General features: G+C 50.3%; 1 non-coding gene and 1 pseudogene across 1 annotated transcript; both read right to left on the bottom strand.

Annotated features, from left to right (window-relative positions):
* Positions 1 to 15,990, bottom strand: part of LOC136112395 (dynein axonemal heavy chain 9-like) — a 141,580-nt pseudogene that overhangs the window by 4,812 nt on the left and 120,778 nt on the right.
* LOC136112659 (small nucleolar RNA SNORD45) lies at positions 239 to 323 on the bottom strand. The gene has a single exon (XR_010652933.1). It is a non-coding gene; the product is annotated as a small nucleolar RNA SNORD45 (small nucleolar RNA).

Raw genomic sequence — 15,990 nt, 5'->3', positions numbered from 1 at the left:
CCCAAATCTCAGCAGCAGCGTTTGTTAACACCGGTTAACAGCTTTGGCTACCCAGAGCTGCCTTCAGCTCACGTGAAAACGTCTCCTCACACTCATTGTGAGCCCAAGAACGACGCCTCCCCAATGCCCAAACTGAGGAACCTCAAGCAGTTCCCCCTTCTCCAAGGGCTGCGTTACAATCTGTGACAGAAAGGGGCTTCCACAGCCTGGAAAAGCTCCACAAGGAACTGGAGATTCCTGGGTCTCAGAGTAATTCTAGAGCTCAAGTGGTGACAGCCATCAGCTCCAGCTCAGACAATACATGCCAACGCCCATCACTGACCCAGGAAGGCAGCTCTTCCTGTCCTGCCCAACGCCTTCAAATCCAGCACACTTTGTCCCTCCAACAGGAGGCAGCTGATTGATTTCTAACACCACTCTTCTCTGTCTACTTCGAGATGAACCAGACATACGTTATACAAGCAACCAAGTCCCCGCCTGGAAGCAGCGGAGCCTTTTGCCTTCTCCTTCCCACCCCACTTTGCAGGAGAAGGAAAACAAACGGCAGAAGAGACGCTGAGAAATTCAACCACCACATGGAGAGGGAACCTTTGAGAGCGGGAAAACTTATCCGTACAATGGAGAGAGCTACGCTGAATGAATAACACTGAAAATGAACCCTTCTTGCAGGGTAAAGTGCACAGCAATTCAAGACCTGCTGAACAGACCCCTGCCATTCTCAGCAATAAACAACCCCCAAGGCTCAACCAGCCAGCCAGGGTCACTGCTCTAAATCCAAGCGCAGCTGCACCGACCTGAGCCAACACGGACACAGCTGCCTCCCTTGGCCCACACGAAGCTGCACAGGCCACGCGCTGCTCCAACAGGAACGTGCTGGGGACACCCGGGTTTCTCATGGCGGCCTCTGCGCTGTCACCTGCACAAAGCACCAAGAGACCGGCAGCTGTGGGCTCAGCTCCGGGGGTTCCCGGGACCGGGGTCTCCAAGGGCCCGTTCGCACACGGATCCTTGTGCGCGCGCCCCGACCGCGGGCGCCTCTCCCGCCCCCATCCCGACCCGCCGCTCACCTCCCCGGACCCGCCGCTCGCCTCCCCGGACCCGCCGCTCGCTCCCCCGGACCCGCCGCTCGCCCCCCCGGACCCGCCGCTCCCCGCCCCGGACCCGCCGCTCCCCGCCCCGGACCCGCCGCTCCCCGCCCCGGACCCGCCGCTCGCTCCCCCGGACCCGCCGCTCGCTCCCCGGACCCGCTCAGCAGCCTCGGCTCAGCAGCCTCCGCTCGCCCCAGCCCTGTAGCCGGAAATTGCGTCACCGGGAGGGGCGAGCCGAGCGGCGCTGCCGGCAGGACCCCGCCAGAGCTGTCCGATTATTCGCCTGACCCGCCAAATTTTTATACGAAATGTGACTGAGTTGAACAGTTATTAAAATAACAAAGTCTCTGGCAGCCGTGCCGTCATGGTGGCTCAGAGAGTGGAAAACCCCCTGAACTGCAGGTCAGCCTCAGCTCTCAGATGAGCTCCTCCCCGCCCTCCGCACCGCTGACCCCGCAGCACAAAGCGCGACCGGCGCGTCCCGCGGGCGGACTCGGTGTCCGCGCTCGTTCGTCGCCTCCTCGCTGGCTGCAGCGGGACTGAGGGGCTGTGGGTTCCAAACCTGCGGTTTGCTGCCCTTGCACAGAGGAGAAGGCTCGGCTGCTGAGAACAGGTTCCGTGTTAAACTCGGCTGAAGAGAAGTTTCTCCTCCTGGGATCTCAGAACAGCAGCAGCTCCAAGGAACTGACAGAGCATGGGCCGCGGGCATTTCTCAGTGTCTGTGCTGAGAGGTTTGATCTGGGCGTTGTTAATGCCAGAAAGAGGTGGAAAGATAAAGAGATAAAGATGAGGGGTCGTGCTGCACAGAGTTACAGCATTTTTGCAAATGAGGAACTGAAATAAGTAGCTTACGCTTTTTCTATGGATAAACAACATTTAATCCAATTCCTTAACTGTATTCCTTGAACACGTGTTCGTTAGAGCACAAGCCAAACAGCGCTGGGTGCACGGGCGATTCACTCTTTGTACTGGACATTCACATTAACAGTGCTGATAGTGGTTACATCACCAATCCCGTGTCCATTTCAATTTCAATTCCCCTGGTCCTTGGGTTACTCCCCAGGTTCTTTTTCCCGTCCGTGGTCCTTTAACTCGAGAGCCGTGTGTCCACCCTTTCTCTGCAGTCCGAACGGCTGGTTCTGTAGTTAATAAGGCAAGAAAAGGTCCTTCCCATCGTGGGGTCAGAGTTTCCTCTTTCCAGGTTTTAATTAGTACTTTATCCCCAGGTTGTATTTTATGAATCGGAAACCCTAAAGGCAGAGTCTGATTTAAAATCTCTTTCTCCCTTCATTTAGTTCCTGCGACTATAAACTTCATATGCAATTTCAATTAGCTGAGCAATAGTTACATCCCTCAGCTCCTCCCTTTTGTAGTTTCTTACGCTAATTTCAGACCCAGATCAGTCTGTGCGCAGAACAACACTGACTGCAACACAGCTAACCCAGAATTTCACATTCACATCACTTCCCCCTCTCATTTACTCTCATGTGTACAGATGCATCTGAACGGGGAGCGCGGTGGCACTTTAATAATGGAACCGGTTCTCATTTTGTAATTATCTCCCCGAACAAAATTCTTTTGGTACCAAATATAAACGTGCGAAGTAAAAGGCTGAGCTCAGACACGCAAACCGCACGCCAAGCTCAAATATACAAACAGATCACAATTACATTCATTGAAGACAATATCTCGATTTTAGCCTTGCGCCTTTGGGCCGCTCGCTGCTCAGCCGGGTGGAGGCACCGCTGGGGCTCCTGACAAACAGGGCAGTGCGGCTGGAGCCCCATCGGCACCCGCCCCGCTGCTCCAGCGAGCTGGGCTGGGCAAGGCTTTGATTGGTGTCCATCTGGGTGATACAACTGTTATCCCAAAACCAGGGGTCTGTACTCGGTGTGCACACGGAAGAAAAGCCACATTTAGCACACCGAGATGAGACACAGCCGATCGCAGAGTTGCGCAAGTCTGGATGCTGGAATAAAGCTGGCGTGCTAGAAAGAAAAGTAACGGCTGTCACACACAAAACCTCATCGCCACATTCGCACAGTTAAGAGCTAAATTGCTCATCGTCACACAATGCACGTTTTGGGTCAATCTGTGATCTTACTGGACCATTTAAACAGATACCAACAAAGAAAAAAAGTTAGTACTAAAAAGCATCTTGCAGACTGTTCTGCAAGTCTCCTGTGATTCATTTGTTGTCAGTGATTCTCCCTCTGCTTGCTGAAGTTCAAACCATTACTCCTTCACTGCAGCTACTCACATTTTTACCTTTACTCTTTGTTTCTCCTTGTCCCTATACCATACTATAGGATCGATAGCTTCTTCGTTCTCTTGCGTCAGAGTATATAATCTGACTTGCAAGGTATTCCCTTAACATGGTAGATATCTGAACACAGCACTTGAGCTTCCACGACTAAACGCTGTTCTAAAGGTTTTTTGGTTATTTCTTTGTCAGAGGGCTAATTTGCACTCTGAAGTGTCCGGACTGTCACTGCTGTTTCCTAGAAACTCAAGTACTGTGGCTGGTACTGATTTATAATACTTGGGATATACAGATTGGCTAAAGGTGCCTTCCTGTTTTGGTGGCTGACTGTGTAAGAACACAAACCTGGAGTGCAGATTTCATGTTTCTGATGCTTAAGTAGCAGAGACAAAATATCTGAGGAGTTCCTCTGGCACGGTTGTGTTCTAGATCTGTAACTCTGAATTTGTGACAAAGGAGGAATGTGATGTTGGCTTGGGGTTTTTTTAGTTGCCCTGAATGTACCGAGAGAGAGCAGGTTATACAAATAAATTGCCACATTCCCTAGCCTATCAGAACATAAGGTTTTGATGTCCAGGCTTTACAATCTGTTTTCACTGCTTCATGTTGGGTTTTACTTGAAGTTCTGATCACCTTTATGTTTCCTTCTAGAAGTCGAAAGGAGCCAGTGAGTGGAACATCAAAAGCAGCACGAAAAACACACGTTCTCACTGTTTTCCCTACACACTACACTGAATTCTAAACAATGTAGCCTTGTATTAACTTTCCAAACATTAACATAATGTGTTTTCCAGTAAAACATTGGCTGTGTTGTAAATCCAAAGCGAGTAATGCCATGGTTTGCACAGTTCTGATGTGAATATTGGTGTTTGTGCCCAGCAACACATTGTATTTCATTGTGAATGCGCCAGAATATTTCCGGTCTGACTTTGTGTTGTACAGATAATGTCAGATTGTTTTTAGATCGTGTGGGTTCAAGGTTTGCACAGCTGAACGTGCTGCCGTGGTGTGCGTCTGTCTGTCCAGAGCCGGTAACGTGTATGTTTGTACAGCTTGTGTGTGATTTCTGTTTCTTGCAATAACAATTGTTTGGAGTGTGGTTTTTGCCATTTTCACATTGTATCACTCAGCTCTTGTTTTTCAATGCTTTTTTTTTTGCCTAATGGTTTTTGGAAAAGTTCTCAAAAACCACTGAGAAACCGTTATTGTTAAACTTGGTGCTGTTTCTTTCTTGTGACTTGGGGCTTCAAAGAAATACCCAAACCAATACATTCCATACATTTGGAAGACAGTTCTGTGCAGCTAAATGATTCCTTTTCTTGTCCTTAAATACTTGGGCATTTGTGCTAGAACTGTGTAACAGGAGTGATATTGTTGGGGCACCTCTGAGTGTAAGTTTGTCTTGGATAGATTGCCATGAATGTAGACACTGCTGCTCCACAAAGTGATGTTCTGAAGTTCTGCATTTGATCTTTTCACTTCATCTGATGAAGCAGTGGAGTTTAATCATTTGTCTGCAAATGAAACTCCCTAAAAGGCAGTGTACAGGGAACCTGCGGCAGGGAGCTCCTGATTCCCACCTGACTCCTCCAAAGGCCTCTCTTAAAAGTGAACAAAAGCCAACAAAAGCTGCGGCCCCTCCCTCCTGGGCCACTGCGGTGGGCGCCTCCCCTGAGACCGCAGGAAGGTCCAGGCTCCTTGTCCTGAGTGGTCAGGGCATCGCTGGCAGGTGGCACCTGCTCGCCTGCTCACGGCCACGCTTGGGTGCCTTCATGGCCCAAAATCCCCGGGGATGCCACAGGGCCACCCACTTTTTCCTCGCAGAGGGCACCAGTGCCCAGGAGGCCTGGACATCGAGGTGGGCAGGGAAATGGAGATAGGCTGGTGTCGAGGGTTAAGATTGCGGGGTGACAATCAAACCCTGGCAGATGTGTTGTCAACCTCCTCTCCCCCCCACTTCCCCCTTTTGCCCCTCCCTCTCCCCCCTTCCCACTCAGCACAGGTGATTGAGAGGGAAAGAAGGACAGAGAGAAGAGAGTTGGAAAAGTTAAAGATGTTTTACTAATGCTACTGATAAGAACAGAGAAAATAACACAAATATACAAAACCAATCTTGAAAGTCTCAGCAACTGCAGAGCCAGCACCCAAAGTCCTGGATTAGACTCTGTAGCCAACCGGAGCTGGATTCAGTCTCTCACTGGCCTCAGTTCGCAGGGACGACCAGCAAGGTCCTCTCCTAATGTCGGCCATAAGCAGAAGGGAAGGAAAAAGGCAAAAGGGAAGGAAAAGGGACGAGATCCTCGTGATCTCCCGCTTTTATATGAAGTATTCACGTGAATGGAATGTTATACACAGTTGGTCATCAGTTTCTCGTTGCCCCTCTCGTGAGATGTCCATCCGTGCTTATCAATAAGTTTTCATTCCATTGCTACGTTTATGTCCTGGTTTTGTTAAAAACAAGTTTCTCTTTTAGTGAATTTGCCTGTCAGCTAAAGCCTTCATATCAGCTGCATTTTCCTGGAGAACCCAACACATGTTTTGGTTAAACCCAGCAAGGGAATGCAAACTTATTGATAAGCACGGATGGACATCTCGCGAGGGGGGCAATGAGAAAACTGATGACTGAGCGACTGACCAATGGTGAATAACATTCTGTTCACGTGAATACTTCATATAAAAGTGGGAGATCACGAGGATCTCGCCCCTTTTCCCTTTTCCCTTTCTTTCCTCATGGCCTTTTTCTTGTTTTGTTAACTACAGAACCAGCTGTTTGGAGGGCAGAGAAAAGATGGACACACGTCTCTCAAGCTAAAGGACCCCTGACGGAAGAAAGAACCTTGAAAGTATCTCAAGAACCGGGCAAACTGAAATTGAAGTTGACTCGGGGTTGTAAATGGACTGTGGTATAAGCATATCCACAAAGGGAACTTACCAACAGGATTGTGTAAGAAATGTCTAAGAATAGAAGATCAGGAAACCAGAGCTCGGTTGAGGATTCCAGTTGCCACTGGAAGAATAGAAAAAAAATAGCCAAGAATGGTGGGAGGTATTTACTGAAGGGGTGAATGGGAATTTAGAGCCCACCAGTGATGAAGAGAACAGAGTGCAGACAGAGAAATCAAATTCCGTGTTGCTCCTGTTGTTCCTGGGAAGTGAAGGCCAAGAGTTGGGAAACGATAATCGCCACGCTAACGACAAAAACAGGAAAGGCGGGGACACGGCCCTCGCTGCCGAGAAGACGACGAACTCGGCTGCCGGCTGCAACCTGCTCGGCCAGAGAGCGTGGAAACCTGGACCTGATCCTCTTGCCAGGAGCGGTGACTTATTCTTCCCAACTTAGCCTGGCTAATCCCTGTACCAAGTGCTACGAGCGTGTGAGAATAGGAAGACTAACCCAATATGTTCTACATTATCACACTCGTATTAATTCTGGATGTTATGATAGAACAAAATTGGAGAAGTGTGAAATCCAAGGGCAGAAATTATGGGTAGCAACTAACCTAGAGAAAGGTGGACTTGCTGTAGGCTCTGCCTCCTGCCCTAGGGGAGAACAGAGCATCTGTTTTACACAAGCTGGTAGGAGGGGCTATTCAGATGGAGGGGGAGTGCAAGACAAAACTTGAAACAGAGAGGAGTTTAATAAATGCCCCATAGGAGGAATGCAAACTTGGAAAGATGGTGAATGGCCTGCACAAAGAATATTTGAATACTATGATCCAGCCACATGGGCCCAAGATGGAAACTGGGGATCCCGTACCCCTATATATATGCTAAACCAAATTATTCGGTTGCAAGCAGTGGTTGAAATAATAAGCAACCAGACGGCTGAGGCACCGAATCTCATAGCGAGACAATTGTCTCAGACCAGAGCTGCAGTGTACCAAAATCAGGGAGCGTGAGATTGGCTTTTAGCTGAAGAGAGGGGGGCGTCTGTGGGAAACTGAACACTTCGGAGTGTTGTTTGGAAAGAGATAACGATGGGGAAGCCATAATGAAAATAGCAGAGGAGATAAAACGCGTTGCACATGTACCAGTACAGAAATGCAATTCTATACTTACTAGCCATTGGTGGGGTAACTTATTTGGGGGAGCCTGGTGGAAGAAAATAGGCTTCATGATAGTATGTGCATTTCTGGGTTTACTGTTTGTGCCACGTATGACCCCGTGCTTTGTTCGGTTAATACATTCAGTAGTCCAAGCCATGCAAATCTCAGGCACGCCTATAGATCCTGAAATGGCAGCAAAAGGAATGGGCTATAAACTAATGATTTTAAAAGATAACACCAAACTGGACCTGGCCATCGCACTGGGAATAAGAAACCCAAAAGGAAAGCGCTAGGAACTGCAGTGAGCGGGGTCACCACGCCAAAGAGCGCGAGCTCCCGCTGCAGCCCAACAGATGCCATTGCTGCCGGGGCACCAGCCACCCGGTCATCAGCTGCCCCAGAAGAGCAACACGAATGTTTTGTTCAACATGAGAATTTGTTTGTTCTTTGAGGGAGAAAGATAAGTCTTCTCCTGTCGAAGCAGCCTTCTTACTTGTGGTCCGAGAAAAGGTTAAATAGGGAATCATCACGTTAGTACAAGAATTTACTAACCTTCCCGAAAAGGGGGGAACTGACAGAGGGAACTAACTAACTAACTAACCCATTATGTTAAGAAAAAACAGAACCTCGTCGAATGCCAAGGTAAGAGGTTTTACAGCACCTAGATGTAAACTTGAGAAGACGAGATAACGAAGATTTACAGCAAAAGGGGGTAACCAGTCTGATTTCAATCGACTTGGCAGCTTGGGTTCCAGTCCACTCAACATAATGAGCCAAAGGTAAAGAGGTCACTGTGACGAGGCTGAAGGAGCCTTCATCCAAAGACCCTCCTCAAGACCACCAGATGGCACTGCGCAGGTGCAACAGGGAGGGGTCAAGGAGGAGACTACGGAAATGATCACCTGGGACTCATTTTAAGAAGAAGCGGGAAAGGTTATGAATATGTAGAGGCGTTCCTGGGGTCATTATGAATACGTAACACCTTACTGTATTAAACACACCTCATTCAGCTTCTTTGGGGAACTGAGAACTTGCTGAGCTGACACCAAGTCCTGCTGTGTCCCTGTCACCCGCAGAGTGCCCGCATCCTCCCCACGGTAGCGGGCATTGTGACAAAGGTTCTATGTCAGCTGGGTGTGGCAGCCGAGCGCCCCCTAGGGGAGGGGGAGCCTGTCAGCCCCGGGCCTGTCACTGCCTGCTGTCCCCCCTGTCACCAGCGAGGCCTCGGAAAAGTTTCCAAAACATCCCCAGACTTGGGTCCAGCGTGGCCAAAAGTCTCCAAGAGACAAGTTGGAAAGAAGGATATGGAACAAAGGGAGAAAGCGAAGGGAGCAAGCCAAAGGGAGGGAAGAGGAAAATCTCGTGCCGGGCTGCAGGACTGAAATGGAGGAATGGAAAGACAAAAGCCAGGAAGCAGGAGAGTTTGAGAAAAGGAGAGAGGAAAGAAGAGACATGCAGCCAGACGAGGGCTTAGTGAGAGAGGCTGGGACAGAGAACAGGATGAGAAGGAAATAAGGCAAGGCAAAATATGCCAAAGGACGTTTCCTTGCTTGATATTTTCTACCACATACATCTGGAGACGAGCAGGGAAGCCATCAGACCTGATGGATTAGGCCCAAACAAAAACCCCGGCTACTTGAGACACTTAGACTAAGCCTAAAATGCAAAGATCTCTCCATAAGGATGGGTTTTATACTCTACTTCCACAATCTGCTGGCAGTACAAAAGAATAAGCGGCAGATCTACTTAGGCTGAGTCACGGTGGTTTTGTGCAGAAGGATATGGAACAAAGGGAGAAAGCAAAGGGAGCAGGACAAAGGGAGGGAAGAGGAAAAACTAGTGCTGAGCTGCAGGACTGAAATGGAGGAGGTTTTGCATTTTCTTATGATACAGTTGTATAGGTGGCTTCAAGCCTAGACAACACGATTTCACGTTTTTCTTCTGGAGTTATGCATTTGCTGTTCTTTCTTTCTTCTTGTTCTTTTAGCAGGATCATTTTATCTGAGCATGGCAGTGGCCCTAAAGGCACTTGCTTTGATAGAGCTGTCCAATAAGGTGTTGAACAAGTCCTCGCAGACACGCAATGATGTAGCATGCTATAGAAATCAGTGCTTCTGTTACTTCGATTAAAGAAGTAATTTCTCTCAATATTCCAAACCAAGATTCTAACAATCCCATGAGTGGACTATCTACACCTGAATTCTCAGCCAATTCTTCTGCTGAAGCTGTGGTTAGACATATATCACCTTTTTCTGCCAACATCGTATCTGGGACCATGTTATTTTCCCATGCCATTCTACTAGTAGCATCTAATTGCTTGGTGATTCATTTAACTGCTTGTCTAGTATAACTTATAAATAAATGTTATTTATCCCGTCTACACTCTTGTTTGTAGTTACCTACCAAAACAAAAAGGACTCAGAACCCGCAGCTAACTTGACTTCTTGCTTTGTGTTCCTTGGGGACTCCTCTGGGGACCCCAATCTAATTGAAATAAACCCTGTCATCAGAGGAAAGCCCTCAACTCCTTTTTCTGTTGCCCTGATGGATCACAGGGTTCAAATGCCAGGGTAAAAGGAATTTCCAATTGTACGACGTCACAGGTACCTTCCCAGTGGGGGATAAAATGGAATGAAGTGTCATCTTCCCACAGTACCACCAAAGATCCACTCAAGAAGCATTTGAGGACATATGAGGACCAACTTCCCGTGTCTCTGCACACCTACTCATGTTCCTAGGAACTTGGTATCATTCCTGCCGCGTCGTGAGAGACAGGCAGTATGATTTTCAATTATTCCTGAAAATGCCAGGGGAATTTTGATATTTTTCCCTGCAAAGCTGGAAACAGGAGGGAGAGAGTACGACACGACTTATTTCTCCATGCCGTAGAGTCTTGGCATAAGGCTAAGACGCACTCCATCCCCTGTCAATCTTCGCTCCACCCCAGAGGGAAGGGTACCACTTGGGCCACAGGCCTTCCTGCCGCACAGGCATAGCAATTGCTCGTTTAGGCTTTGCACCATATATTTGATCCATTCTACCCAGGCATTTGTACCTCCATATATGTTGAACCTTCCCAGGGCATCTTTTCTACTAATGTCTATTTGTGATCCATAAACCCCACCTACTGAATCATCTGCTCTCTGTCTTGCAATTAGCAAAGGGTTGCACTGCAGAGACTCACATCCTGGGAGAGACTGTCCTTTAGATAGGGTCATTTTTCTTTTCAACTCTATAACCGTTCATTGCTCACTGTCCATCCCCTAAACTCTGTGCTCCAAATAACACTGTACCAGGAGGGGCAATGAGAGACAGCAACAAAAACTGTGCACTTATTTAAATCATCCTTAGACTCAGGCCCCTTGGACACGTTTCTTTTCATAACTCCATTCTCTTCAGCTCTGTACATCCCCACAGTTAAGGATGTGGCAATCATCTACTCAAATTGTTAGGGAACCTTCAGTTTCAGTGACGTTTGTTAAGTAACCCATTTGTAAATTCTACATACACAGGATTAACAATCCCCAAAGGTTTCATTTCATTTTCATCTCTGTCTCTTTAGTCGAAGGGGGTCATCAGTTGTCAATACTTGCCACTCGTCATTGTCCTTTGGAGGTTCCATTGGCTCTTTAATCCGTGTCTAATGAGTCCACCCTTTCTCAGCTGGTCGTACCACTGTCTCGGTGAGCAGCAGAACTTGAAATGCTCCTTCCCAATCTGGCTGAAGCTTCCGTTTCTTTCCAGGATTTGACCAGGACCCAGTTTTCAGGCTGAAACTTGTGAGCTGCAAACTCTAAAGGCAGAGTTTGTGCCAGACGGCCTTGTGCCTGAGAGAAGATAGGCAAGACAACCCGAGTATACAGTTTTTGAGAAATAAATCCTTAGTTTCAAACTGTGGAGGTCCACCTGTTATTAAACTTTTGCTACCACTGCTGCTGCGGCAGTGCTCAGGAGGAAAGCTTCTCCCCAGCTGGCAAGGTGATCAACCAACACTAGTATGTATTTAATTCCACCAGCTACAGGCAAATCACCTTGAATATTTTGAGAGAGTTGTAAACTTGGACCCTGCCCTCCTGCAGGCTGCTTTTTAAGTGCCTTTTTATTTCTTCTTTTACAAACCACCCATCTTTCACAAATTTGCTTGGCTATAGTATAAATTCCCGTATTACGTCACACATTGCTTGTGTTCCCCAATAACTCTCCTGATGTAGAATCGCTAATACCTCCCTCATGGTTTGCTTATTTAACATTTCTCTACCATCAGGGAGTACCCATTTCCCACTCTGTTCCCTGGCTCCTAATTCTTGGAGGACTTCTTATTTTTCATCAAAAACTGGAATTTCCTGTGAGGCCAGGACCTCAAGCGTGAGATAACTTACAGTTATCACTTCAGGTTTTAAGGCTGCTTCTCAGGCCATTTCATCTGATAACCAATCTCCCCTGACACAAAAGGAGTTTCCCCTCTGATGTCCCAATGGACATCATGTACTACAGCCACTTCTATTGGTGACATCAGATTATGTAACACTTGTCCAACTGGTTCTTCACAAACCAATTCTTTCCCTTTGCTATTAATTAGACCCCATTCTTCCCAGATTTTCCCAAAGGTGTGCACTACTCCAAATGCATATCTAGAACCGTTACAGACGGTACCTTCTTTTCCATCTAACATTTGCAGTGCCTGATTGACAGCGTATAGCTGGCATGTTTGAGCTGACCAGTTATTAGGTAACCTGCCCGTTTCTTATTTCACCACTCACACCTTCAACGATGGCACACCCATTGTGTCTTTTCCCCTGAATTATCCCTGAAGTCCCATCTATGAGGAGGTGCAGCCCATTGTCATCTCTCCACAGGAAAGCAGCAGGGTTTAATTTCCTGCTTTCTTTCACCAGAAGAGCGGTGACTGCTGCAGTTTGCACACACTCAAGACACTGGCTCTAAGAGCTTAGATAAGTGTGCCACTGGCTGTCGCTTCCCCCCAGCCCACTTGCTGGTGGAGCAGTGTGGGAGGCAGAACAGGCCACCCTGTGCAAGCATTGCTCAACAGTACCAAAAACATCTCTGTATTATCAACACTGCTTTTAGCACGAATCAAAAAACATAGTCCCATACTAGGTACCACAAAGAACATTAACTCCACCCTGGCCAAAACCAACACAAACTTCCAGGTAATAGAATAGCTCTCAAATTTTCTCCTTATCACCCCCCCAGGCAGTAACTGTGCTTCCACACCCAGAGCCTGTAAAACGTTTGTCTCTAATAAATAAGCTGGGGAATCTTCCACTAATATATTCCTTCCCCACACACTTTTAATTCTTATTATCACAGATAGGGCTGGAGCGCCGCTCCCCGCGGCCGCCGTCCTGTCCGCGCCAGAGACCGCCCCGCCGCCATCTCTAGTGAGGGCACAGCGGCCGCGCTCTCCCCGCCCCGCCACAGACACCTCATCAGCCACCGCCCGAACGGCGCCGGTACCCGAGGAGGAGGACTCGAAGGACGTTAACTCCCCCTCCTCGGCGGGGTGCGCCGCCTGCTTCCCAAGAGCGGCTCCCAGAGCGACCAGCTCCCCTCCTCCCCGGCGGCACGGGGCACGGCCTCAGTGCGGCGGCTTCACTGCCCGCGCCCAAGATGGCGGCGCGACGGGAGCGGGAAAGCGTGAGGCGCTGCAGGCGTCAGGCCCGGCCCGGGAGCCCCCAGCCGCTCCTGCTCCCACGCACCCCCCCCGTTTGCTTTACATTTGTGTATCGTATATAAATGCAGGGACAAGGAGCAGCGGCACGGAGCAGGCTGCTGGGTACGAGGTGTTCCCTCAGCACACACACCCACACCCCCCCGTCCCGGGCCGGGCCGCTCCGCGCGAAAGGGAAGGTGAGGGAAAAACAAAAACTAAAGGCACAGAGGCGTCCTGGCTGAAGCCGAGCTGTGCTCGTCTACCCTTTGAATGACAATTCCAAAGGCACATCCCCACTCACGAAAGCTGGCGGCTCCGCAGGGTCCCCAGCAGACACAACCACCGGCCGGCGGGGCGGGGGGGTTCTGCCCGGGGAGTTCCCGCAGGGTCCGCAGTCTGAGGACAACGCTCCGCCCGCAGCCCCGCACCGAAACCGCCGGAAGGTCCCACAGCCTCCTTGTCAAGCCCAAGGGAATCCGAGCTGGGCCCGTATACGGTCAGTGCTCCAGAAGCTTCTCCGCTCCCAGGCGTTTCACTAAACGAGGGCTCCGTCTGTCAGCCGAGGGCTGTGGGCGTGACCAGAGCGCCCATCAACCGGAAGTGCCGGGCGCTTTCCTGCGGCTGCAAAGTGCTGCGACATGGGGCTGTGGGCCCCCCGGGGCGGGGCGCGGAGCTGCTGCGTCCCCCCAGTTCTGGGTCCCCCGACCCAGAGCAAAGCGCTCCCCTCCTCCGGCTGCCGACAGTCAGCCCGGCTTCTTGCACAGCCCCCTGGTTACCCCCTCACCCCGTCCCCCCAGTTAGTCCCTAGCTTCAGTGCTGGAGAGCCTGGCTTCCGCACTCCTTTGTTTTGCTAGGAAGAACCTGTCCTCACCCAGGGCTATGCTGGAGCTGGTTCAGCTCGGTGTGGTGGAAGCAGATCCAGGAACTACCACAGCTGCTCCTTGAGCAGCCCCATCTCTCTGCCAGCTCCTGCACCCCTCATTCCAGTGGGTCCTCCAGATACCCCGATAGTTGACACCCTGGGGGCAGCGCATCCCACCACCACCCGCCCAGACCACGCGCTTTCCAGCTTTGCCTGGTGGGACTCAACTCCTGCAGCCTGGAGTATCCAGGAAGGGAATTTGGCAAGGCCCCCTCAGAGTGATGCAAAGGGAACAGAGGCCAGCAGAGCTGCGCGCGTTTCTACACATTCATGTGCCTTGGTACAGCCCAGATGACCACCAGTTGGGTCACTGTTGGACTTGTTTTAAGCCCTGACATAACCTGCTCCAGACCTGGTCTGTCATTTGTCATTCTGCAGCCCCCTGCTGCAGGGATGAAATGAGGCATCTCCTCCAATTACAAAGTCTGCCACTGTGCCTTGCCATGACCCTGTGGCTTCACCCAGCCAGGCCTTGGAGATCTTCCCCTGCCCATCCCGCAGTTCCTCACCCAGAAGCGGACATCACTTTGAGCCTGCGCAAAACGTCGTTGGAGCTGCTCCAGCTCATTTTGGCACTGCAGGATCTCAGCTGCTTTCTCTGCCTCGTACTGATCCAGGAGCACCTTGGCTTGCTCCATCATTTCCCTGTCCTTCTCTTGGGACTGCTGCAGGTCCTTGCGCGTCCTCACCAGCAGCTTGTAGCGGGAAATGACGTCCTGGATGTCCTCAAACTGCAGCACAAGGATCCTGGGTTTAGTAATGCCCCTGCCCTCCCCTCATGACTGCAAGTCTCGTGCTGTTTGGCACCCTGTCCTGACCAGGGACAACACCTCCCCCAGCTGAAAGATTTCCCCTCTTGGCGAGCCTGCTGCCCCAGTTGGTTTGTGAGCGTCGCCACATTCCCTGTTTGATGGCCCCATTGTGCCGGTCCCAGAGCTGCCACTGCCAGCAGCAAGGGGAGATGTCGTACCACCCCCCAGTGCTCTGATAGGAAACAAAGCACAAGTGCAGCTGCCAGGGCCAAGTCACCCAGCCATGGGAGTGGGGCAGCCGGGCCGCAGGAGTGCGAGCGATGCAGGGAGGGACGCCCGCACACCCTTGAGAAGGGCTCAGCTTTCCCGACAGCTGCCTGGGCTCCCATTCTTGGGCAGCTTGGCCCTCCTCCCAAACCATCCATGTCACGTGAAACAGTGACACAAAGGGGTCCCCATGCCCCTCAGCTCTGTGCTGTTCCCCCTTCTAACACTTTTTCTTGGGTTTTCTCAAGCTTTTGTCTCCTTTTCTGCTTTTCCTCCCCTCACTCTGGTCCCCTTGGCTCACCTGGCTTGCAGGGAACCTCCTCCCATCCCACCTGAGGTCTCTGGGTTTGACCAAGTGTCATGATTTCCCTGGACTTGCCTTATCTCCTCCAGGTTTAACATCCACATACAGCCCTCCCTGAGGCCATGATCTGTCTCTCATGTCCAAACTCACCTGTGGGGAGATCTTCACCACATCCTCCAGGTAGTTTTTGAAGATGGAGTGCTTCTGCACTTGGCTGCTGAGCTTCTGGTGTTCCTTTTTCAGGGCTTCGAGTTTCTTCTTAGCCCTCAAAAGCTCCATCTCCTTTTGTGTTTTCTCCTCTCTTTCTCTCACGGCTTTCTTCAGAGCTTGGACTCGCAGCTGATCGTCTTCCTAGTGATGTTTCCCCCACCAATACACACACACACAGAAGGAAAGGAAGGCAAGGGCAGATGGAGCTGGGTCACCCAGCAGCACTGGGAGCAGATACACTCACAGGGGACAGAGCAGTGCTGCAGCACCCCGGGGAACATCTTCCACATCTTTCCACACAAGCAGAGCTGTGGAGCCCTGTGTGTCCTTGTCTGCAGTGGCTGTGCTGCTCTGGCTGAAAACGAGTTCATTTCCTTCCTGCAGTTAGAAACCTTTCTTTATCACAGCTAGCACGCTCATTATTTGGAAGGCATCCAAATGCACCCAAAGCATTTCAAGATGAA

This window comes from Patagioenas fasciata, chromosome 25 (genome assembly GCF_037038585.1).
Source record: "Patagioenas fasciata isolate bPatFas1 chromosome 25, bPatFas1.hap1, whole genome shotgun sequence".
NCBI classification, from domain to species: domain Eukaryota; kingdom Metazoa; phylum Chordata; class Aves; order Columbiformes; family Columbidae; genus Patagioenas; species Patagioenas fasciata.
The sequence above is the reverse complement of the archived record's forward strand: the minus strand, read 5'-3'. Positions and strand labels throughout refer to the sequence as shown.